Consider the following 24,743-nt stretch of genomic DNA (forward strand, 5'->3'; position numbering starts at 1 on the left):
CGACGACCGGCAGTCCCGTCTCCATCTGGGGCTCCTTTGGCTTGCCTCAGGCAATCCCGGGGCTTGCACGGACTCCAGCCAGAGCCCCAGCCCCCGCCCCACCCCCTGCCTCGCAGGCCATCACGCATGCGCAAGTGCGCACGCACGCACAGATAGATGTGCCCAAACGGGGCATCTATCTTGTTCACTTATACCGTGGGTGTATCTATGCCTGGGAGTCGGACTGCTGAACCATACGCTACTTCCAATTTTAGTTCCTTCGGGAACCTCCATAATCTTTTCCATACCGGCTCTACCCACGCCCATTCCTACTCACCGTGGAGGAGAGTTCCCTTTGCTCCACATCTTCTCCAGCACTGGTTATTGACAGACATGGCAGTGAGGCCCAATCGGACTCATGTGAAGTGGTCCCTCCTTGGAGTTTGGAGTTGAGCCTCTCCAATCATTAGTGATGTGGAGCAAGATGACCTTTTGGAAATGCAGATGCAATGCTGTCACCTCCCTGCTCCAACGGCTCTCGTATTTTCCCAGCATATTGACGATACGACCATTTTCCTTCAGGCTTGCTCCTCACGTTCTTCTCTGATGTCTTTTGCCTGGAATGCCCTCTGCACTCTTTGGCTTCCATCCCATAGGGCATTTTTCGTTTCTTGAATGTCCTAAGTTTCCCTGGTCACATAGCCTTCCAAGATGCTATTTTCCCTGCCTGAAATTCTTCCTGCATCTCAACCCTGGTTTACCTAGGTTCAACCTATGGACCTCAACGAAATGGTGCCTCTGGAAAGCCTTCCCTGACACCCAGGTTTTGTGGTGAGGGAAGAGGCCCCTCTATAGGTTCTCAAAGGATCTGCCTGTCATGTATCATTAGAGTCGTCTCAGTGAAAGCAGGAACTCTGTGTCTTCTTCTCTCCGCCTTCTATTCCCTGAAACTTATTACATGCCTCCTAGCTCATCGTAGGTGCTCAGTATTTACTTAGTGTGTGAAAGACAGAAAAGCTCTTGGAAGCCTCAAGGGGTCACTTGGCTCGGCACTTTTGATCTCTGTGTATATTTGGCGAGTCAATTCTTTCCTTTCCTGGGTTGATGTGTACACTATATTCGAGGCACAATCTAAGGCATGAAGACATATCCATGCATAGAGGTTCTTGCTTTCAAGGAACTCGTACAGCAGATTTCTACAAGTTAGGGCTTTTCAAATGCTCTAGAAGCATGTGAACGTTCAGTATGCTCCATTTTCATTGCAAAGAAAGATCGTTTGACTTCCATAGCAAAGGTGGAGACCTTTCAACGTTGAGTCCAAGACTTATACCTTGACCATTTCAGGCAAGTCTTGTGATTCCTTCTGGAGGTGTGTGGCTCTTGCAGAGATGTGAAGATCTTCCATCGTCCTCAGACTTTGGTGTCATTTGCAATCATCCAGAAAGCTTCCAGGTCCAGGTTCCAGACCACCACCACACACAGTCAGTAGCCAACGGAGTGGATTCCAGGAATACGCATTGTTCACCGGCATTACCGTTGATATTGTTGCTGCACACTCAATGCAGTGGGCAGGGCCTGGATTGTCCACTGGGTCTCATGTGGAATGGAAAGAAGGGCTCCCCACCCCCCACAGACCCCCCACCCCCACTGTTGACAGCCTTGTGACGAGAAACGGTCCCCGAAACAAGAATCAGACAAAGCAGAGAAGCCCAGATGATAGTCCTTGAGATGAAGGAACTAAGCAGCTGGTTGAGATGGCACCAAGGGGAAAGGTTGCTCTTTTTGTCTGCCCCTCTACTCCTTTCTTCCTGGACACCTTAGGGCTTCGTCATGGAGATTTGAAAGAAAGTGCACAAAAGTCATATGTGTTGTATCAAGATTTTGAATTTAACCATCTCTCAAAAAGGAAGAGAGCTTCACCTGCACATGTTTCTTTCAAAAACGTCCATTGCTTTTCAATTCTAGGGTTTCTCTCTTGCCTTGTTCACTTAGCCTTAATAGTGAAAATCAACGAAAACTACATAAAGATTCACAGATACCAAAAAGGACAGCTTCTGTTTCTGAAATCATCTTTCCATTTAGTAGAACACGAGCTCTATTCTTTGTATTTTGCCTAGGGAATTAGCAATGTCCTGGTTCAGATGGCAAGGTATCCCCACCCAGGAGATTGGGGTTCGATCCCTGGGTCCGGAAGATGCCTCCCGTAGAAGGAAATGGCAACCCACTCCAGTATCCTCGCCTGGGAAATGCCACGGACAGAGGAGCCTGATGGGCCGCAGTCCATGGGTCGTATCAAAGTTGGGCTCAATCCAGCAACTACGAACAGAAGTAATTCCAAAGACCACACTCAAGTGTGTGTGTGTGTGTGTGTGTGTGTGTGTGTCTGTATCTCCTCTTGCCGTCTTGGAGTCTGTCTCGGAATCTTCATGTATTTCTGCCTCTGTATCTCCTGACAGCCAGCCGCCGGCGCGTTCGTCTGGCCCCGGCCTCTCCCAGGCGCTCTGGTTCTGGCTGAGGAGCTTGCGCAGGCCAGCTGTCTCCCTTGGCGTGGGTGCGTGCGAGTGTCTGTGTGTCTGTCTGTGTGCCTGCCTGTGGCTCGTCTGCTCTCTCAGGAAGGTCGAGGGCTTGGCGTGGGGGCAAAGGGGGGGCCTCGGTAGTGCGAAGGGGAGGGGCTGAGGCGCTCCGCTCGACCGCGCCTTCCTGGCTTCTGGTGGGTTTGGGCACCGGACAGGTGCCGCGCAAGTTGGGCGCTCAAGTTTCGCTGCACCTAGGCCCGCAGGAGGTTCAGAGGCCCCTGGGCCGCGGGGGTTGGGAGGCGGCGGGCGCCGAAGACCGACACCTCCGGGGCCGCGCGGGCCTGAGCAGCGCATGGGATCGGGGGGAGGCCCCGCTCAGCGAGCGCGGCCGGGTCTGGAGTGGCCGCGGGTGGGAGGGCACCGAGACCTCCACACCCCTCAGCCCAGCCCCCAGGCCCCGCGCGCACGCACGCACGCACGCCCTCCCAGTCAATGGGGGGTCCTGGAAGCCCCTCGGGCCCCCGGGCCCGGCCAGGCGCTTGCTGCTCTGGTGTTGGCGGTGTTCGGGGGGGCGGGCCGGCGTCAGCAGGCTGGAGTCCGGTCGCGGATCGTGCGGCTCAAGTACAGCACGCCCCGCGACGAGAGGTGTGGCCCGTTGGCCCGACCTGCAGGGCAGAGCGAAAGGGAGGCGAAGCGCAAGGCTCTTAGGGCGCCCCGAGCCAACCGCCACCGTCTCAGGCCCTATCAGCCTGAAGGCGCCCGATCTCGTCTGATCTCGGAAGCTAAGCAGGGTCGGGCCTGGTTAGGATCTTGGATGGGAGACCACCTGGGAATCCCGGGTGCTCGAGGCTTTTTGCCTACCAGAAGAGGTCCTTTAGCCCCCGCCGCGCGTCCCGATTCTTGGATCCCCCCCGCAGCCCCAGCCCCTCCCGGGCCGCGGGGAGCGGCTGGCCGGGGCCCCGACTCCCGCTGCAGACCTGGGTTGCCTCCACGCGGCCTGCGAGCCCCTCCGCATTCGCATTCGGCTTCCAGGACACCCGACGACCGGCAGTCCCGTCTCCATCTGGGGCTCCTTTGGCTTGCCTCAGGCAATCCCGGGGCTTGCACCGACTCAAGCCAGATCCCCAGCACCCCCCCCCCACCCCCTGCCTCGCAGGCATTCGCGCATGCGCATGTGCGCGCGCACGCACAGATAGATGTGCCCAAACGGGGCATCTATCTTGTTCAATTATACTGTGGGTGGATCTATGCCTGGGAGTCGGACTGCTGAACCATAATCTACTTCCACTTTTAGTTCCTTCGGGAACCTCCATAATCTTTTCCATACCGGCTCTACCCACGCCCATTCCTACTCACCGTGGAGGAGAGTTCCCTTTGCTCCACATCTTCTCCAGCTTTGGTTATTGACAGACATGGCAGTGAGGCCCAATCGGACTCATGTGAAGTGGTCCCTCCTTGGAGTTTGGAGTTGAGCCTCTCCAATCATTAGTGATGTGGAGCAAGATGACCTTTTGGAAATGCAGATGCAATGCTGTCACCTCCCTGCTCCAACGGCTCTCGTATTTTCCCAGCATATTGAAGATACGACCACTTCCCTTCAGGCTTGCTCCTCACGTTCTTCTCTGATGTCTTTTGCCTGGAATGCCCTCTGCACTCTTTGGCTTCCATCCCATAGGGCATTTTTCGTTTCTTGAATGTCCTAAGTTTCCCTGGTCACATAGCCTTCCAAGATGCTATTTTCCCTGCCTGAAATTCTTCCTGCATCTCAACCCTGGTTTACCTAGGTTCAACCTATGGACCTCAACGAAATGGTGCCTCTGGAAAGCCTTCCCTGACACCCAGGTTTTGTGGTGAGGGAAGAGGCCCCTCTATAGGTTCTCAAAGGATCTGCCTGTCATGTATCATTAGAGTCGTCTCAGTGAAAGCAGGAACTCTGTGTCTTCTTCTCTCCGCCTTCTATTCCCTGAAACTTATTACATGCCTCCTAGCTCATCGTAGGTGCTCAGTATTTACTTAGTGTGTGAAAGACAGAAAAGCTCTTGGAAGCCTCAAGGGGTCACTTGGCTCGGCACTTTTGATCTCTGTGTATATTTGGCGAGTCAATTCTTTCCTTTCCTGGGTTGATGTGTACACTATATTCGAGGCACAATCTAAGGCATGAAGACATATCCATGCATAGAGGTTCTTGCTTTCAAGGAACTCGTACAGCAGATTTCTACAAGTTAGGGCTTTTCAAATGCTCTAGAAGCATGTGAACGTTCAGTATGCTCCATTTTCATTGCAAAGAAAGATCGTTTGACTTCCATAGCAAAGGTGGAGACCTTCCAACGTTGAGTCCAAGACTTATACCTTGACCATTTCAGGCAAGTCTTGTGGTTCCTTCTGGAGGTGTGTGGCTCTTGCAGAAATGTGAAGATCTTCTGTTGGGGGCCAGAGTGAGGTACTCCGCCCATGGCAAAGGTCATGAGGAAGGAGGCTCGACATACGCAAAGGCGGGATCGAGCCTCAGGAGTCCCCCTGGAAATCCTCGAGCATCTACCCCCATAACCAGAGCCTGCCTACTTTACTACTTTGTGCTCACCTACACCTCTGACTTTACGGGGGGCTGTCCCCCACCACCTCTTTTGGAGAAGGAGTTAACTTAGAGCTCCAGTTTATAATAATTCCTGGGCGTGATAAGAGTGTTTTAACCTACAAACTCCTCTGAAGGTTCTCTGGCCTGCCTGACAGGCTTGTCCGGCCACATGTGATCGCTCACAGCCTCCCAACCGTGAGAGGCACAAGATGCTTTAAACCTTCTAAAAACAGGTTCCTTAGAAAAGTTAGAAAACTATTAGTATAAGTATAATGGGCTAATTAGAAATTGTGTTGGTGAAGGGTTTTTCATTTGTTGAGCCAATGTTTGTTGCTAAGTCTCCATATCCCCTGCCCTTACACACATTAATGAATATATAGAATTAACCTTTGATATTAATCACGTTAGACCTTAGGCTAAGTAAATTCTTTCCTTAACTAAAACCCACTACACCCTCACCCTGTAGGAATGTAACTTTATTTGGGTGGCGTCTGTTTTGAGAATAATCAGCCCTGGAGAAATAAGTGTCCTGATTGACTGACCGCTGTCACAAGGAGAGGGTCGTAAATTGTCAGCAGGGCCCCCTGGCCAGAAGATGATGTAACACCCCTAAGACCTCTGTATACATTTGTGTGAAGCACCTGACTTTAATGAAAGTCAGGACTGCTGTCCCCATGTGACTTTTGCATAACATCTCAGTGTATAAAAGTAGACCATGGAAAATAAAGAATTGGGATCAGTTTCTCAAAATACTGGTCTCCCCATGTCGCTCTCTCTCTCACTCTGGTTGAGTCTCCATCTGGAGCGCGGAACCCACCATGCTTACTAATTATGCCTGGGCTTCTAAGATCCGACCGGGGAGGCCTCAGTGTCTCCTCTCCTTCGGGAGAACGGAAGGACGCCTGCGGCCTACGTAAGTGGTGCAAACTTCTTGTCTTGAAGTTTTATTGGTCTCCCGCGTAAACCAAGCCACTCAGCCTCTTTTCTCCACTGAATTTTCCTACTGAGCTATCCTCATCCTATTACTCTTTATATCTTTGATAAAATATTTAAATAAATAAATAGGTCGCCGACACCGTCCCCGCTTCGAATACCCTGGATCAGCCGGGGCAGGACCCCGGCAATCTTCCATCGTCCTCAGACTTTGGTGTCATTTGCAATCATCCAGAAAGCTTCCAGGTCTAGGTTCCAGACCACCACCACACACAGTCAGTAGTCAACGGAGTGGATTCCAGGAATACGCATTGTTCACCGGCATTACCGTTGATATTGTTGCTGCACACTCAATGCAGTGGGCAGGGCCTGGATTGTCCACTGGGTCTCATGTGGAATGGAAAGAAGGGCTCCCCCCCCCACACACACACACCCCCACCCCCACTGTTGACAGCCTTGTGACGAGAAACGGTCCCCGAAACAAGAATCAGACAAACCAGAGAAGCCCAGATGATAGTCCTTGAGATGAAGGAACTAAGCAGCTGGTTGCGATGGCACCAAGGGGAAAGGTTGCTCTTTTTGTCTGCCCCTCTACTCCTTTCTTCCTGGATGCCTTAGGGTTTTGTCATGGAGATTTGAAAGAAAGTGCACAAAAGTCATATGTGTTGAATCAAGATTTTGCATTTAACCATCTCTCAAAAAGGAAGAGAGCTTCACCTGCACATGTTTCTTTCAAAACCGTCAATTGCTTTTCAATTCTGGGGTTTCTCTCTTGCCTTGTTCACTTAGCCTTAACAGTAAAAATCAACGAAAACTACATAAAGATTCACAGATACCAACAAAGGACAGCTTCTGTTTTTGAAATCATCTTTCCATTTAGTAGAACACGAGCTCTATTCTTTGTATTTTGCCTAGGGAATTAGCAATGTCCTGGTTCAGATGGCAAGGCATCCGCGCACAGGAGACTGGGGTTTGATCCCTGGGTCGGGAAGATCCCGCCGGAGAAGGAAATGGTAACCCACTCCCAGTATCCTCGCCTGGGAAATGCCACGGACAGAGGAGCCTGATGGGCCGCAGTCCATGGGTTGTATTAAAGTTGGGCTCAAGCCAGCAACTACGAACACAAGTATTTCCAAAGACCACACTCAAGTGTGTGTGTGTGTGCGTGTGTGTGTGTGTGTGTGTGTGTATCTCCTCTTGCCGTCTTGGAGTCTGTCTCGGAATCTTCATGTATTTCTGCCTCTGTATCTCCTGACAGCCAGCCGCCGGCCCGTTCGTCTTGCCCCCGCCTCTCCCAGGCGCTCTAGCTCTGGCTGAGGAGCTTGCGCAGGCCAGCTGTCTCCCCTGGCGTGGGTGCGTGCGAGTGTCTGTGTGTCTGTCTGTGTGCCTGCCTGTGGCTTGTCTGCTCTCTCAGGAAGGTCGAGGGCTTGGCGTGGGGTCAAAGGGGGGGCCTCGGTAGTGCGAAGGGGAGGGGCTGAGGCGCTCCGGTCGACCGCGCCTCCTTGGCTTCTGCTGGGTTTGGGCACCGGACAGGTGCCGGGCAAGTTGGGCGCTCAAGTTTCGCTGCGCCTAGGCCCGCAGGAGGTTCAGAGGCCCCTGGGCCGCGGGGGTTGGGAGGCGGCGGGCGCCGAAGACCGACACCTCCGGGGCCGCGCGGGCCTGAGCAGCGAATGGGATCGGGGGGAGGCCCCGCTCAGCGAGCGCGGCCAGGTCTGGAGTGGCCGGGGGTGGAAGGGCGCCGAGACCTCCACACCCCTCAGCCCAGCCCCCAGGCCCCGCGCGCACGCATGCACGCAGGCCCTCCCGGTCAATGGGGGGTCCTGGAAGCCCCTCGGGCCCCCGGGCCCGGCCAGGCGCTTGCTGCTCTGGTGTTGGCGGTGTTCGGGGGGGGCGGGCCGGCGTCAGCAGGCTGGAGTCCGGTCGCGGGTCGTGCGGCTCAAGTACAGCACGCCCCGCGACGAGAGGTGCGGCCCGTTGGCCCGACCTGCAGGGCAGAGCGAAAGGGAGGCGAAGCGCAAGGCTCTTAGGGCGCCCCAAGCCAACCGCCTCCGGCTCCGGCCCTATCAGCCTGAAGGCGCCCGATCTCGTCTGATCTCGGAAGCTAAGCAGGGTCGGGCCTGGTTAGGATCTTGGATGGGAGACCACCTGGGAATCCCGGGTGCTCGAGGCTTTTTGCCTACCAGAAGAGGTCCTTTAGCCCCCGCCGCGCGTCCCGATTCTTGCATCCCCCCCGCAGCCCCAGCCCCTCCCGGGCCGCGGGGAGCGGGTGGCCGGGGCCCCGACTCCCGCTGCAGACCTGGGTTGCCTCCGCGCGGCCCGCGAGCCCCTCCGCATTCGCATTCGGCTTCCAGGACACCCGACGACCGGCAGTCCCGTCTCCATCTGGGGCTCCTTTGGCTTGCCTCAGGCAATCCCGGGGCTTGCACGGACTCCAGCCAGAGCCCCAGCCCCCGCCCCACCCCCTGCCTCGCAGGCCATCATGCATGCGCAAGTGCGCACGCACGCACAGATAGATGTGCCCAAACGGGGCATCTATCTTGTTCAATTATACCGTGGGTGTATCTATGCCTGGGAGTCGGACTGCTGAACCATACGCTACTTCCAATTTTAGTTCCTTCGGGAACCTCCATAATCTTTTCCATACCGGCTCTACCCACGCCCATTCCTACTCACCGTGGAGGAGAGTTCCCTTTGCTCCACATCTTCTCCAGCACTGGTTATTGACAGACATGGCAGTGAGGCCCAATCGGACTCATGTGAAGTGGTCCCTCCTTGGAGTTTGGAGTTGAGCCTCTCCAATCATTAGTGATGTGGAGCAAGATGACCTTTTGGAAATGCAGATGCAATGCTGTCACCTCCCTGCTCCAACGGCTCTCGTATTTTCCCAGCATATTGACGATACGACCATTTTCCTTCAGGCTTGCTCCTCACGTTCTTCTCTGATGTCTTTTGCCTGGAATGCCCTCTGCACTCTTTGGCTTCCATCCCATAGGGCATTTTTCGTTTCTTGAATGTCCTAAGTTTCCCTGGTCACATAGCCTTCCAAGATGCTATTTTCCCTGCCTGAAATTCTTCCTGCATCTCAACCCTGGTTTACCTAGGTTCAACCTATGGACCTCAACGAAATGGTGCCTCTGGAAAGCCTTCCCTGACACCCAGGTTTTGTGGTGAGGGAAGAGGCCCCTCTATAGGTTCTCAAAGGATCTGCCTGTCATGTATCATTAGAGTCGTCTCAGTGAAAGCAGGAACTCTGTGTCTTCTTCTCTCCGCCTTCTATTCCCTGAAACTTATTACATGCCTCCTAGCTCATCGTAGGTGCTCAGTATTTACTTAGTGTGTGAAAGACAGAAAAGCTCTTGGAAGCCTCAAGGGGTCACTTGGCTCGGCACTTTTGATCTCTGTGTATATTTGGCGAGTCAATTCTTTCCTTTCCTGGGTTGATGTGTACACTATATTCGAGGCACAATCTAAGGCATGAAGACATATCCATGCATAGAGGTTCTTGCTTTCAAGGAACTCGTACAGCAGATTTCTACAAGTTAGGGCTTTTCAAATGCTCTAGAAGCATGTGAACGTTCAGTATGCTCCATTTTCATTGCAAAGAAAGATCGTTTGACTTCCATAGCAAAGGTGGAGACCTTTCAACGTTGAGTCCAAGACTTATACCTTGACCATTTCAGGCAAGTCTTGTGATTCCTTCTGGAGGTGTGTGGCTCTTGCAGAGATGTGAAGATCTTCCATCGTCCTCAGACTTTGGTGTCATTTGCAATCATCCAGAAAGCTTCCAGGTCCAGGTTCCAGACCACCACCACACACAGTCAGTAGCCAACGGAGTGGATTCCAGGAATACGCATTGTTCACCGGCATTACCGTTGATATTGTTGCTGCACACTCAATGCAGTGGGCAGGGCCTGGATTGTCCACTGGGTCTCATGTGGAATGGAAAGAAGGGCTCCCCACCCCCCACAGACCCCCCACCCCCACTGTTGACAGCCTTGTGACGAGAAACGGTCCCCGAAACAAGAATCAGACAAAGCAGAGAAGCCCAGATGATAGTCCTTGAGATGAAGGAACTAAGCAGCTGGTTGAGATGGCACCAAGGGGAAAGGTTGCTCTTTTTGTCTGCCCCTCTACTCCTTTCTTCCTGGACACCTTAGGGCTTCGTCATGGAGATTTGAAAGAAAGTGCACAAAAGTCATATGTGTTGTATCAAGATTTTGAATTTAACCATCTCTCAAAAAGGAAGAGAGCTTCACCTGCACATGTTTCTTTCAAAAACGTCCATTGCTTTTCAATTCTAGGGTTTCTCTCTTGCCTTGTTCACTTAGCCTTAATAGTGAAAATCAACGAAAACTACATAAAGATTCACAGATACCAAAAAGGACAGCTTCTGTTTCTGAAATCATCTTTCCATTTAGTAGAACACGAGCTCTATTCTTTGTATTTTGCCTAGGGAATTAGCAATGTCCTGGTTCAGATGGCAAGGTATCCCCACCCAGGAGATTGGGGTTCGATCCCTGGGTCCGGAAGATGCCTCCCGTAGAAGGAAATGGCAACCCACTCCAGTATCCTCGCCTGGGAAATGCCACGGACAGAGGAGCCTGATGGGCCGCAGTCCATGGGTCGTATCAAAGTTGGGCTCAATCCAGCAACTACGAACAGAAGTAATTCCAAAGACCACACTCAAGTGTGTGTGTGTGTGTGTGTGTGTGTGTGTGTGTCTGTATCTCCTCTTGCCGTCTTGGAGTCTGTCTCGGAATCTTCATGTATTTCTGCCTCTGTATCTCCTGACAGCCAGCCGCCGGCGCGTTCGTCTGGCCCCGGCCTCTCCCAGGCGCTCTGGTTCTGGCTGAGGAGCTTGCGCAGGCCAGCTGTCTCCCTTGGCGTGGGTGCGTGCGAGTGTCTGTGTGTCTGTCTGTGTGCCTGCCTGTGGCTCGTCTGCTCTCTCAGGAAGGTCGAGGGCTTGGCGTGGGGGCAAAGGGGGGGCCTCGGTAGTGCGAAGGGGAGGGGCTGAGGCGCTCCGCTCGACCGCGCCTTCCTGGCTTCTGGTGGGTTTGGGCACCGGACAGGTGCCGCGCAAGTTGGGCGCTCAAGTTTCGCTGCACCTAGGCCCGCAGGAGGTTCAGAGGCCCCTGGGCCGCGGGGGTTGGGAGGCGGCGGGCGCCGAAGACCGACACCTCCGGGGCCGCGCGGGCCTGAGCAGCGCATGGGATCGGGGGGAGGCCCCGCTCAGCGAGCGCGGCCGGGTCTGGAGTGGCCGCGGGTGGGAGGGCACCGAGACCTCCACACCCCTCAGCCCAGCCCCCAGGCCCCGCGCGCACGCACGCACGCACGCCCTCCCAGTCAATGGGGGGTCCTGGAAGCCCCTCGGGCCCCCGGGCCCGGCCAGGCGCTTGCTGCTCTGGTGTTGGCGGTGTTCGGGGGGGCGGGCCGGCGTCAGCAGGCTGGAGTCCGGTCGCGGATCGTGCGGCTCAAGTACAGCACGCCCCGCGACGAGAGGTGTGGCCCGTTGGCCCGACCTGCAGGGCAGAGCGAAAGGGAGGCGAAGCGCAAGGCTCTTAGGGCGCCCCGAGCCAACCGCCACCGTCTCAGGCCCTATCAGCCTGAAGGCGCCCGATCTCGTCTGATCTCGGAAGCTAAGCAGGGTCGGGCCTGGTTAGGATCTTGGATGGGAGACCACCTGGGAATCCCGGGTGCTCGAGGCTTTTTGCCTACCAGAAGAGGTCCTTTAGCCCCCGCCGCGCGTCCCGATTCTTGGATCCCCCCCGCAGCCCCAGCCCCTCCCGGGCCGCGGGGAGCGGCTGGCCGGGGCCCCGACTCCCGCTGCAGACCTGGGTTGCCTCCACGCGGCCTGCGAGCCCCTCCGCATTCGCATTCGGCTTCCAGGACACCCGACGACCGGCAGTCCCGTCTCCATCTGGGGCTCCTTTGGCTTGCCTCAGGCAATCCCGGGGCTTGCACCGACTCAAGCCAGATCCCCAGCACCCCCCCCCACCCCCTGCCTCGCAGGCATTCGCGCATGCGCATGTGCGCGCGCACGCACAGATAGATGTGCCCAAACGGGGCATCTATCTTGTTCAATTATACTGTGGGTGGATCTATGCCTGGGAGTCGGACTGCTGAACCATAATCTACTTCCACTTTTAGTTCCTTCGGGAACCTCCATAATCTTTTCCATACCGGCTCTACCCACGCCCATTCCTACTCACCGTGGAGGAGAGTTCCCTTTGCTCCACATCTTCTCCAGCTTTGGTTATTGACAGACATGGCAGTGAGGCCCAATCGGACTCATGTGAAGTGGTCCCTCCTTGGAGTTTGGAGTTGAGCCTCTCCAATCATTAGTGATGTGGAGCAAGATGACCTTTTGGAAATGCAGATGCAATGCTGTCACCTCCCTGCTCCAACGGCTCTCGTATTTTCCCAGCATATTGAAGATACGACCACTTCCCTTCAGGCTTGCTCCTCACGTTCTTCTCTGATGTCTTTTGCCTGGAATGCCCTCTGCACTCTTTGGCTTCCATCCCATAGGGCATTTTTCGTTTCTTGAATGTCCTAAGTTTCCCTGGTCACATAGCCTTCCAAGATGCTATTTTCCCTGCCTGAAATTCTTCCTGCATCTCAACCCTGGTTTACCTAGGTTCAACCTATGGACCTCAACGAAATGGTGCCTCTGGAAAGCCTTCCCTGACACCCAGGTTTTGTGGTGAGGGAAGAGGCCCCTCTATAGGTTCTCAAAGGATCTGCCTGTCATGTATCATTAGAGTCGTCTCAGTGAAAGCAGGAACTCTGTGTCTTCTTCTCTCCGCCTTCTATTCCCTGAAACTTATTACATGCCTCCTAGCTCATCGTAGGTGCTCAGTATTTACTTAGTGTGTGAAAGACAGAAAAGCTCTTGGAAGCCTCAAGGGGTCACTTGGCTCGGCACTTTTGATCTCTGTGTATATTTGGCGAGTCAATTCTTTCCTTTCCTGGGTTGATGTGTACACTATATTCGAGGCACAATCTAAGGCATGAAGACATATCCATGCATAGAGGTTCTTGCTTTCAAGGAACTCGTACAGCAGATTTCTACAAGTTAGGGCTTTTCAAATGCTCTAGAAGCATGTGAACGTTCAGTATGCTCCATTTTCATTGCAAAGAAAGATCGTTTGACTTCCATAGCAAAGGTGGAGACCTTCCAACGTTGAGTCCAAGACTTATACCTTGACCATTTCAGGCAAGTCTTGTGGTTCCTTCTGGAGGTGTGTGGCTCTTGCAGAAATGTGAAGATCTTCTGTTGGGGGCCAGAGTGAGGTACTCCGCCCATGGCAAAGGTCATGAGGAAGGAGGCTCGACATACGCAAAGGCGGGATCGAGCCTCAGGAGTCCCCCTGGAAATCCTCGAGCATCTACCCCCATAACCAGAGCCTGCCTACTTTACTACTTTGTGCTCACCTACACCTCTGACTTTACGGGGGGCTGTCCCCCACCACCTCTTTTGGAGAAGGAGTTAACTTAGAGCTCCAGTTTATAATAATTCCTGGGCGTGATAAGAGTGTTTTAACCTACAAACTCCTCTGAAGGTTCTCTGGCCTGCCTGACAGGCTTGTCCGGCCACATGTGATCGCTCACAGCCTCCCAACCGTGAGAGGCACAAGATGCTTTAAACCTTCTAAAAACAGGTTCCTTAGAAAAGTTAGAAAACTATTAGTATAAGTATAATGGGCTAATTAGAAATTGTGTTGGTGAAGGGTTTTTCATTTGTTGAGCCAATGTTTGTTGCTAAGTCTCCATATCCCCTGCCCTTACACACATTAATGAATATATAGAATTAACCTTTGATATTAATCACGTTAGACCTTAGGCTAAGTAAATTCTTTCCTTAACTAAAACCCACTACACCCTCACCCTGTAGGAATGTAACTTTATTTGGGTGGCGTCTGTTTTGAGAATAATCAGCCCTGGAGAAATAAGTGTCCTGATTGACTGACCGCTGTCACAAGGAGAGGGTCGTAAATTGTCAGCAGGGCCCCCTGGCCAGAAGATGATGTAACACCCCTAAGACCTCTGTATACATTTGTGTGAAGCACCTGACTTTAATGAAAGTCAGGACTGCTGTCCCCATGTGACTTTTGCATAACATCTCAGTGTATAAAAGTAGACCATGGAAAATAAAGAATTGGGATCAGTTTCTCAAAATACTGGTCTCCCCATGTCGCTCTCTCTCTCACTCTGGTTGAGTCTCCATCTGGAGCGCGGAACCCACCATGCTTACTAATTATGCCTGGGCTTCTAAGATCCGACCGGGGAGGCCTCAGTGTCTCCTCTCCTTCGGGAGAACGGAAGGACGCCTGCGGCCTACGTAAGTGGTGCAAACTTCTTGTCTTGAAGTTTTATTGGTCTCCCGCGTAAACCAAGCCACTCAGCCTCTTTTCTCCACTGAATTTTCCTACTGAGCTATCCTCATCCTATTACTCTTTATATCTTTGATAAAATATTTAAATAAATAAATAGGTCGCCGACACCGTCCCCGCTTCGAATACCCTGGATCAGCCGGGGCAGGACCCCGGCAATCTTCCATCGTCCTCAGACTTTGGTGTCATTTGCAATCATCCAGAAAGCTTCCAGGTCTAGGTTCCAGACCACCACCACACACAGTCAGTAGTCAACGGAGTGGATTCCAGGAATACGCATTGTTCACCGGCATTACCGTTGATATTGTTGCTGCACACTCAATGCAGTGGGCAGGGCCTGGATTGTCCACTGGGTCTCATGTGGAATGGAAAGAAGGGCTCCCCCCCCCCACACACACACACCCCCACCCCCACTGTTGACAGCCTTGTGACGAGAAACGGTCCCCGAAACAAGAATCAGACAAACCAGAGAAGCCCAGATGATAGTCCTTGAGATGAAGGAACTAAGCAGCTGGTTGCGATGGCACCAAGGGGAAAGGTTGCTCTTTTTGTCTGCCCCTCTACTCCTTTCTTCCTGGATGCCTTAGGGTTTTGTCATGGAGATTTGAAAGAAAGTGCACAAAAGTCATATGTGTTGAATCAAGATTTTGCATTTAACCATCTCTCAAAAAGGAAGAGAGCTTCACCTGCACATGTTTCTTTCAAAACCGTCAATTGCTTTTCAATTCTGGGGTTTCTCTCTTGCCTTGTTCACTTAGCCTTAACAGTAAAAATCAACGAAAACTACATAAAGATTCACAGATACCAACAAAGGACAGCTTCTGTTTTTGAAATCATCTTTCCATTTAGTAGAACACGAGCTCTATTCTTTGTATTTTGCCTAGGGAATTAGCAATGTCCTGGTTCAGATGGCAAGGCATCCGCGCACAGGAGACTGGGGTTTGATCCCTGGGTCGGGAAGATCCCGCCGGAGAAGGAAATGGTAACCCACTCCCAGTATCCTCGCCTGGGAAATGCCACGGACAGAGGAGCCTGATGGGCCGCAGTCCATGGGTTGTATTAAAGTTGGGCTCAAGCCAGCAACTACGAACACAAGTATTTCCAAAGACCACACTCAAGTGTGTGTGTGTGTGCGTGTGTGTGTGTGTGTGTGTATCTCCTCTTGCCGTCTTGGAGTCTGTCTCGGAATCTTCATGTATTTCTGCCTCTGTATCTCCTGACAGCCAGCCGCCGGCCCGTTCGTCTTGCCCCCGCCTCTCCCAGGCGCTCTAGCTCTGGCTGAGGAGCTTGCGCAGGCCAGCTGTCTCCCCTGGCGTGGGTGCGTGCGAGTGTCTGTGTGTCTGTCTGTGTGCCTGCCTGTGGCTTGTCTGCTCTCTCAGGAAGGTCGAGGGCTTGGCGTGGGGTCAAAGGGGGGGCCTCGGTAGTGCGAAGGGGAGGGGCTGAGGCGCTCCGGTCGACCGCGCCTCCTTGGCTTCTGCTGGGTTTGGGCACCGGACAGGTGCCGGGCAAGTTGGGCGCTCAAGTTTCGCTGCGCCTAGGCCCGCAGGAGGTTCAGAGGCCCCTGGGCCGCGGGGGTTGGGAGGCGGCGGGCGCCGAAGACCGACACCTCCGGGGCCGCGCGGGCCTGAGCAGCGAATGGGATCGGGGGGAGGCCCCGCTCAGCGAGCGCGGCCAGGTCTGGAGTGGCCGGGGGTGGAAGGGCGCCGAGACCTCCACACCCCTCAGCCCAGCCCCCAGGCCCCGCGCGCACGCATGCACGCAGGCCCTCCCGGTCAATGGGGGGTCCTGGAAGCCCCTCGGGCCCCCGGGCCCGGCCAGGCGCTTGCTGCTCTGGTGTTGGCGGTGTTCGGGGGGGGCGGGCCGGCGTCAGCAGGCTGGAGTCCGGTCGCGGGTCGTGCGGCTCAAGTACAGCACGCCCCGCGACGAGAGGTGCGGCCCGTTGGCCCGACCTGCAGGGCAGAGCGAAAGGGAGGCGAAGCGCAAGGCTCTTAGGGCGCCCCAAGCCAACCGCCTCCGGCTCCGGCCCTATCAGCCTGAAGGCGCCCGATCTCGTCTGATCTCGGAAGCTAAGCAGGGTCGGGCCTGGTTAGGATCTTGGATGGGAGACCACCTGGGAATCCCGGGTGCTCGAGGCTTTTTGCCTACCAGAAGAGGTCCTTTAGCCCCCGCCGCGCGTCCCGATTCTTGCATCCCCCCCGCAGCCCCAGCCCCTCCCGGGCCGCGGGGAGCGGGTGGCCGGGGCCCCGACTCCCGCTGCAGACCTGGGTTGCCTCCGCGCGGCCCGCGAGCCCCTCCGCATTCGCATTCGGCTTCCAGGACACCCGACGACCGGCAGTCCCGTCTCCATCTGGGGCTCCTTTGGCTTGCCTCAGGCAATCCCGGGGCTTGCACGGACTCCAGCCAGAGCCCCAGCCCCCGCCCCACCCCCTGCCTCGCAGGCCATCACGCATGCGCAAGTGCGCACGCACGCACAGATAGATGTGCCCAAACGGGGCATCTATCTTGTTCACTTATACCGTGGGTGTATCTATGCCTGGGAGTCGGACTGCTGAACCATACGCTACTTCCAATTTTAGTTCCTTCGGGAACCTCCATAATCTTTTCCATACCGGCTCTACCCACGCCCATTCCTACTCACCGTGGAGGAGAGTTCCCTTTGCTCCACATCTTCTCCAGCACTGGTTATTGACAGACATGGCAGTGAGGCCCAATCGGACTCATGTGAAGTGGTCCCTCCTTGGAGTTTGGAGTTGAGCCTCTCCAATCATTAGTGATGTGGAGCAAGATGACCTTTTGGAAATGCAGATGCAATGCTGTCACCTCCCTGCTCCAACGGCTCTCGTATTTTCCCAGCATATTGACGATACGACCATTTTCCTTCAGGCTTGCTCCTCACGTTCTTCTCTGATGTCTTTTGCCTGGAATGCCCTCTGCACTCTTTGGCTTCCATCCCATAGGGCATTTTTCGTTTCTTGAATGTCCTAAGTTTCCCTGGTCACATAGCCTTCCAAGATGCTATTTTCCCTGCCTGAAATTCTTCCTGCATCTCAACCCTGGTTTACCTAGGTTCAACCTATGGACCTCAACGAAATGGTGCCTCTGGAAAGCCTTCCCTGACACCCAGGTTTTGTGGTGAGGGAAGAGGCCCCTCTATAGGTTCTCAAAGGATCTGCCTGTCATGTATCATTAGAGTCGTCTCAGTGAAAGCAGGAACTCTGTGTCTTCTTCTCTCCGCCTTCTATTCCCTGAAACTTATTACATGCCTCCTAGCTCATCGTAGGTGCTCAGTATTTACTTAGTGTGTGAAAGACAGAAAAGCTCTTGGAAGCCTCAAGGGGTCACTTGGCTCGGCACTTTTGATCTCTGTGTATATTTGGCGAGTCAATTCTTTCCTTTCCTGGGTTGATGTGTACACTATATTCGAGGCACAATCTAAGGCATGAAGACATATCCATGCATAGAGGTTCTTGCTTTCAAGGAACTCGTACAGCAGATTTCTACAAGTTAGGGCTTTTCAAATGCTCTAGAAGCATGTGAACGTTCAGTATGCTCCATTTTCATTGCAAAGAAAGATCGTTTGACTTCCATAGCAAAGGTGGAGACCTTTCAACGTTGAGTCCAAGACTTATACCTTGACCATTTCAGGCAAGTCTTGTGATTCCTTCTGGAGGTGTGTGGCTCTTGCAGAGATGTGAAGATCTTCCATCGTCCTCAGACTTTGGTGTCATTTGCAATCATCCAGAAAGCTTCCAGGTCCAGGTTCCAGACCACCACCACACACAGTCAGTAGCCAACGGAGTGGATTCCAGGAATACGCATTGTTCACCGGCATTACCGTTGATATTGTTGCTGCACACTCAATGCAGTGGGCAGGGCCTGGATTGTCCACTGGGTCTCATGTGGAATGGAAAGAAGGGCTCCCCACCCCCCACAGACCCCCCACCCCCACTGTTGACAGCCTTGTGACGAGAAACGGTCCCCGAAACAAGAATCAGACAAAGCAGAGAAGCCCAGATGATAGTCCTTGAGATGAAGGAACTAAGCAGCTGGTTGAGATGGCACCAAGGGGAAAGGTTGCTCTTTTTGTCTGCCCCTCTACTCCTTTCTTCCTGGACACCTTAGGGCTTCGTCATGGAGATTTGAAAGAAAGTGCACAAAAGTCATATGTGTTGTATCAAGATTTTGAATTTAACCATCTCTCAAAAAGGAAGAGAGCTTCACCTGCACATGTTTCTTTCAAAAACGTCCATTGCTTTTCAATTCTAGGGTTTCTCTCTTGCCTTGTTCACTTAGCCTTAATAGTGAAAATCAACGAAAACTACATAAAGATTCACAGATACCAAAAAGGACAGCTTCTGTTTCTGAAATCATCTTTCCATTTAGTAGAACACGAGCTCTATTCTTTGTATTTTGCCTAGGGAATTAGCAATGTCCTGGTTCAGATGGCAAGGTATCCCCACCCAGGAGATTGGGGTTCGATCCCTGGGTCCGGAAGATGCCTCCCGTAGAAGGAAATGGCAACCCACTCCAGTATCCTCGCCTGGGAAATGCCACGGACAGAGGAGCCTGATGGGCCGCAGTCCATGGGTCGTATCAAAGTTGGGCTCAATCCAGCAACTACGAACAGAAGTAATTCCAAAGACCACACTCAAGTGTGTGTGTGTGTGTGTGTGTGTGTGTGTGTGTCTGTATCTCCTCTTGCCGTCTTGGAGTCTGTCTCGGAATCTTCATGTATTTCTGCCTCTGTATCTCCTGACAGCCAGCCGCCGGCGCGTTCGTCTGGCCCCGGCCTCTCCCAGGCGCTCTGGTTCTGGCTGAGGAGCTTGCGCAGGCCAGCTGTCTCCCTTGGCGTGGGTGCGTGCGAGTGTCTGTGTGTCTGTCTGTGTGCCTGCCTGTGGCTCGTCTGCTCTCTCAGGAAGGTCGAGGGCTTGGCGTGGGGGCAAAGGGGGGGCCTCGGTAGTGCGAAGGGGAGGGGCTGAGGCGCTCCGCTCGACCGCGCCTTCCTGGCTTCTGGTGGGTTTGGGCACCGGACAGGTGCCGCGCAAGTTGGGCGCTCAAGTTTCGCTGCACCTAGGCCCGCAGGAGGTTCAGAGGCCCCTGGGCCGCGGGGGTTGGGAGGCGGCGGGCGCCGAAGACCGACACCTCCGGGGCCGCGCGGGCCTGAGCAGCGCATGGGATCGGGGGGAGGCCCCGCTCAGCGAGCGCGGCCGGGTCTGGAGTGGCCGCGGGTGGGAGGGCACCGAGACCTCCACACCCCTCAGCCCAGCCCCCAGGCCCCGCGCGCACGCACGCACGCACGCCCTCCCAGTCAATGGGGGGTCCTGGAAGCCCCTCGGGCCCCCGGGCCCGGCCAGGCGCTTGCTGCTCTGGTGTTGGCGGTGTTCGGGGGGGCGGGCCGGCGTCAGCAGGCTGGAGTCCGGTCGCGGATCGTGCGGCTCAAGTACAGCACGCCCCGCGACGAGAGGTGTGGCCCGTTGGCCCGACCTGCAGGGCAGAGCGAAAGGGAGGCGAAGCGCAAGGCTCTTAGGGCGCCCCGAGCCAACCGCCACCGTCTCAGGCCCTATCAGCCTGAAGGCGCCCGATCTCGTCTGATCTCGGAAGCTAAGCAGGGTCGGGCCTGGTTAGGATCTTGGATGGGAGACCACCTGGGAATCCCGGGTGCTCGAGGCTTTTTGCCTACCAGAAGAGGTCCTTTAGCCCCCGCCGCGCGTCCCGATTCTTGGATCCCCCCCGCAGCCCCAGCCCCTCCCGGGCCGCGGGGAGCGGCTGGCCGGGGCCCCGACTCCCGCTGCAGACCTGGGTTGCCTCCACGCGGCCTGCGAGCCCCTCCGCATTCGCATTCGGCTTCCAGGACACCCGACGACCGGCAGTCCCGTCTCCATCTGGGGCTCCTTTGGCTTGCCTCAGGCAATCCCGGGGCTTGCACCGACTCAAGCCAGATCCCCAGCACCCCCCCCCACCCCCTGCCTCGCAGGCATTCGCGCATGCGCATGTGCGCGCGCACGCACAGATAGATGTGCCCAAACGGGGCATCTATCTTGTTCAATTATACTGTGGGTGGATCTATGCCTGGGAGTCGGACTGCTGAACCATAATCTACTTCCACTTTTAGTTCCTTCGGGAACCTCCATAATCTTTTCCATACCGGCTCTACCCACGCCCATTCCTACTCACCGTGGAGGAGAGTTCCCTTTGCTCCACATCTTCTCCAGCACTGGTTATTGACAGACATGGCAGTGAGGCCCAATCGGACTCATGTGAAGTGGTCCCTCCTTGGAGTTTGGAGTTGAGCCTCTCCAATCATTAGTGATGTGGAGCAAGATGACCTTTTGGAAATGCAGATGCAATGCTGTCACCTCCCTGCTCCAACGGCTCTCGTATTTTCCCAGCATATTGAAGATACGACCACTTCCCTTCAGGCTTGCTCCTCACGTTCTTCTGTGATGTCTTTTGCCTGGAATGCCCTCTGCACTCTTTGGCTTCCATCCCATAGGGCATTTTTCGTTTCTTGAATGTCCTAAGTTTCCCTGGTCACATAGCCTTCCAAGATGCTATTTTCCCTGCCTGAAATTCTTCCTGCATCTCAACCCTGGTTTACCTAGGTTCAACCTATGGACCTCAACGAAATGGTGCCTCTGGAAAGCCTTCCCTGACACCCAGGTTTTGTGGTGAGGGAAGAGGCCCCTCTATAGGTTCTCAAAGGATCTGCCTGTCATGTATCATTAGAGTCGTCTCAGTGAAAGCAGGAACTCTGTGTCTTCTTCTCTCCGCCTTCTATTCCCTGAAACTTATTACATGCCTCCTAGCTCATCGTAGGTGCTCAGTATTTACTTAGTGTGTGAAAGACAGAAAAGCTCTTGGAAGCCTCAAGGGGTCACTTGGCTCGGCACTTTTGATCTCTGTGTATATTTGGCGAGTCAATTCTTTCCTTTCCTGGGTTGATGTGTACACTATATTCGAGGCACAATCTAAGGCATGAAGACATATCCATGCATAGAGGTTCTTGCTTTCAAGGAACTCGTACAGCAGATTTCTACAAGTTAGGGCTTTTCAAATGCTCTAGAAGCATGTGAACGTTCAGTATGCTCCATTTTCATTGCAAAGAAAGATCGTTTGACTTCCATAGCAAAGGTGGAGACCTTCCAACGTTGAGTCCAAGACTTATACCTTGACCATTTCAGGCAAGTCTTGTGGTTCCTTCTGGAGGTGTGTGGCTCTTGCAGAAATGTGAAGATCTTCTGTTGGGGGCCAGAGTGAGGTACTCCGCCCATGGCAAAGGTCATGAGGAAGGAGGCTCGACATACGCAAAGGCGGGATCGAGCCTCAGGAGTCCCCCTGGAAATCCTCGAGCATCTACCCCCATAACCAGAGCCTGCCTACTTTACTACTTTGTGCTCACCTACACCTCTGACTTTACGGGGGGCTGTCCCCCACCACCTCTTTTGGAGAAGGAGTTAACTTAGAGCTCCAGTTTATAATAATTCCTGGGCGTGATAAGAGTGTTTTAACCTACAAACTCCTCTGAAGGTTCTCTGGCCTGCCTGACAGGCTTGTCCGGCCACATGTGATCGCTCACAGCCTCCCAACCGTGAGAGGCACAAGATGCTTTAAACCTTCTAAAAACAGGTTCCTTAGAAAAGTTAGAAAACTATTAGTATAAGTATAATGGGCTAATTAGAAATTGTGTTGGTGAAGGGTTTTTCATTTGTTGAGCCAATGTTTGTTGCTAAGTCTCCATATCCCCTGCCCTTACACACATTAATGAATATATAGAATTAACCTTTGATATTAATCACGTTAGACCTTAGGCTAAGTAAATTCTTTCCTTAACTAAAACCCACTACACCCTCACCCTGTAGGAATGTAACTTTATTTGGGTGGCGTCTGTTTTGAGAATAATCAGCCCTGGAGAAATAAGTGTCCTGATTGACTGACCGCTGTCACAAGGAGAGGGTCGTAAATTGTCAGCAGGGCCCCCTGGCCAGAAGATGATGTAACACCCCTAAGACCTCTGTATACATTTGTGTGAAGCACCTGACTTTAATGAAAGTCAGGACTGCTGTCCCCATGTGACTTTTGCATAACATCTCAGTGTATAAAAGTAGACCATGGAAAATAAAGAATTGGGATCAGTTTCTCAAAATACTGGTCTCCCCATGTCGCTCTCTCTCTCACTCTGGTTGAGTCTCCATCTGGAGCGCGGAACCCACCATGCTTACTAATTATGCCTGGGCTTCTAAGATCCGACCGGGGAGGCCTCAGTGTCTCCTCTCCTTCGGGAGAACGGAAGGACGCCTGCGGCCTACGTAAGTGGTGCAAACTTCTTGTCTTGAAGTTTTATTGGTCTCCCGCGTAAACCAAGCCACTCAGCCTCTTTTCTCCACTGAATTTTCCTACTGAGCTATCCTCATCCTATTACTCTTTATATCTTTGATAAAATATTTAAATAAATAAATAGGTCGCCGACACCGTCCCCGCTTCGAATACCCTGGATCAGCCGGGGCAGGACCCCGGCAATCTTCCATCGTCCTCAGACTTTGGTGTCATTTGCAATCATCCAGAAAGCTTCCAGGTCTAGGTTCCAGACCACCACCACACACAGTCAGTAGTCAACGGAGTGGATTCCAGGAATACGCATTGTTCACCGGCATTACCGTTGATATTGTTGCTGCACACTCAATGCAGTGGGCAGGGCCTGGATTGTCCACTGGGTCTCATGTGGAATGGAAAGAAGGGCTCCCCACCCCCCACAGACCCCCCACCCCCACTGTTGACAGCCTTGTGACGAGAAACGGTCCCCGAAACAAGAATCAGACAAAGCAGAGAAGCCCAGATGATAGTCCTTGAGATGAAGGAACTAAGCAGCTGGTTGAGATGGCACCAAGGGGAAAGGTTGCTCTTTTTGTCTGCCCCTCTACTCCTTTCTTCCTGGACACCTTAGGGCTTCGTCATGGAGATTTGAAAGAAAGTGCACAAAAGTCATATGTGTTGTATCAAGATTTTGAATTTAACCATCTCTCAAAAAGGAAGAGAGCTTCACCTGCACATGTTTCTTTCAAAAACGTCCATTGCTTTTCAATTCTAGGGTTTCTCTCTTGCCTTGTTCACTTAGCCTTAATAGTAAAAATCAACGAAAACTACATAAAGATTCACAGATACCAAAAAGGACAGCTTCTGTTTCTGAAATCATCTTTCCATTTAGTAGAACACGAGCTCTATTCTTTGTATTTTGCCTAGGGAATTAGCAATGTCCTGGTTCAGATGGCAAGGTATCCCCACCCAGGAGATTGGGGTTCGATCCCTGGGTCCGGAAGATGCCTCCCGTAGAAGGAAATGGCAACCCACTCCAGTATCCTCGCCTGGGAAATGCCACGGACAGAGGAGCCTGATGGGCCGCAGTCCATGGGTCGTATCAAAGTTGGGCTCAATCCAGCAACTACGAACAGAAGTAATTCCAAAGACCACACTCAAGTGTGTGTGTGTGTGTGTGTGTGTGTGTGTGTGTGTCTGTATCTCCTCTTGCCGTCTTGGAGTCTGTCTCGGAATCTTCATGTATTTCTGCCTCTGTATCTCCTGACAGCCAGCCGCCGGCGCGTTCGTCTGGCCCCGGCCTCTCCCAGGCGCTCTGGTTCTGGCTGAGGAGCTTGCGCAGGCCAGCTGTCTCCCTTGGCGTGGGTGCGTGCGAGTGTCTGTGTGTCTGTCTGTGTGCCTGCCTGTGGCTCGTCTGCTCTCTCAGGAAGGTCGAGGGCTTGGCGTGGGGGCAAAGGGGGGGCCTCGGTAGTGCGAAGGGGAGGGGCTGAGGCGCTCCGCTCGACCGCGCCTTCCTGGCTTCTGGTGGGTTTGGGCACCGGACAGGTGCCGCGCAAGTTGGGCGCTCAAGTTTCGCTGCACCTAGGCCCGCAGGAGGTTCAGAGGCCCCTGGGCCGCGGGGGTTGGGAGGCGGCGGGCGCCGAAGACCGACACCTCCGGGGCCGCGCGGGCCTGAGCAGCGCATGGGATCGGGGGGAGGCCCCGCTCAGCGAGCGCGGCCGGGTCTGGAGTGGCCGCGGGTGGGAGGGCACCGAGACCTCCACACCCCTCAGCCCAGCCCCCAGGCCCCGCGCGCACGCACGCACGCACGCCCTCCCAGTCAATGGGGGGTCCTGGAAGCCCCTCGGGCCCCCGGGCCCGGCCAGGCGCTTGCTGCTCTGGTGTTGGGCGGTGTCGGGGGGGGCGGGCCGGCGTCAGCAGGCTGGAGTCCGGTCGCGGATCGTGCGGCTCAAGTACAGCACGCCCCGCGACGAGAGGTGTGGCCCGTTGGCCCGACCTGCAGGGCAGAGCGGAAAGGGAGGCGAAGCGCAAGGCTCT

General features: G+C 54.1%; 5 pseudogenes; all 5 read left to right on the plus strand.

The window, feature by feature from the left end:
* Nucleotides 1-3,226: 3,226 nt before the first annotated feature.
* LOC113889167 lies at nucleotides 3,227-3,346 on the plus strand (annotated as a pseudogene).
* Nucleotides 3,347-8,053: 4,707 nt separating this feature from the next.
* On the plus strand, nucleotides 8,054-8,173 carry LOC113889162 (annotated as a pseudogene).
* Nucleotides 8,174-11,588: 3,415 nt separating this feature from the next.
* On the plus strand, nucleotides 11,589-11,708 carry LOC113889168 (annotated as a pseudogene).
* Nucleotides 11,709-16,411: 4,703 nt separating this feature from the next.
* Nucleotides 16,412-16,531, plus strand: LOC113889163 (annotated as a pseudogene).
* Nucleotides 16,532-19,946: 3,415 nt separating this feature from the next.
* LOC113889159 lies at nucleotides 19,947-20,066 on the plus strand (annotated as a pseudogene).
* The last annotated feature ends 4,677 nt before the right edge of the window (nucleotides 20,067-24,743 follow it).

This window comes from Bos indicus x Bos taurus, unplaced genomic scaffold, assembly GCF_003369695.1.
Source record: "Bos indicus x Bos taurus breed Angus x Brahman F1 hybrid unplaced genomic scaffold, Bos_hybrid_MaternalHap_v2.0 tig00003794_arrow_arrow_obj, whole genome shotgun sequence".
NCBI lineage: Eukaryota > Metazoa > Chordata > Mammalia > Artiodactyla > Bovidae > Bos > Bos indicus x Bos taurus.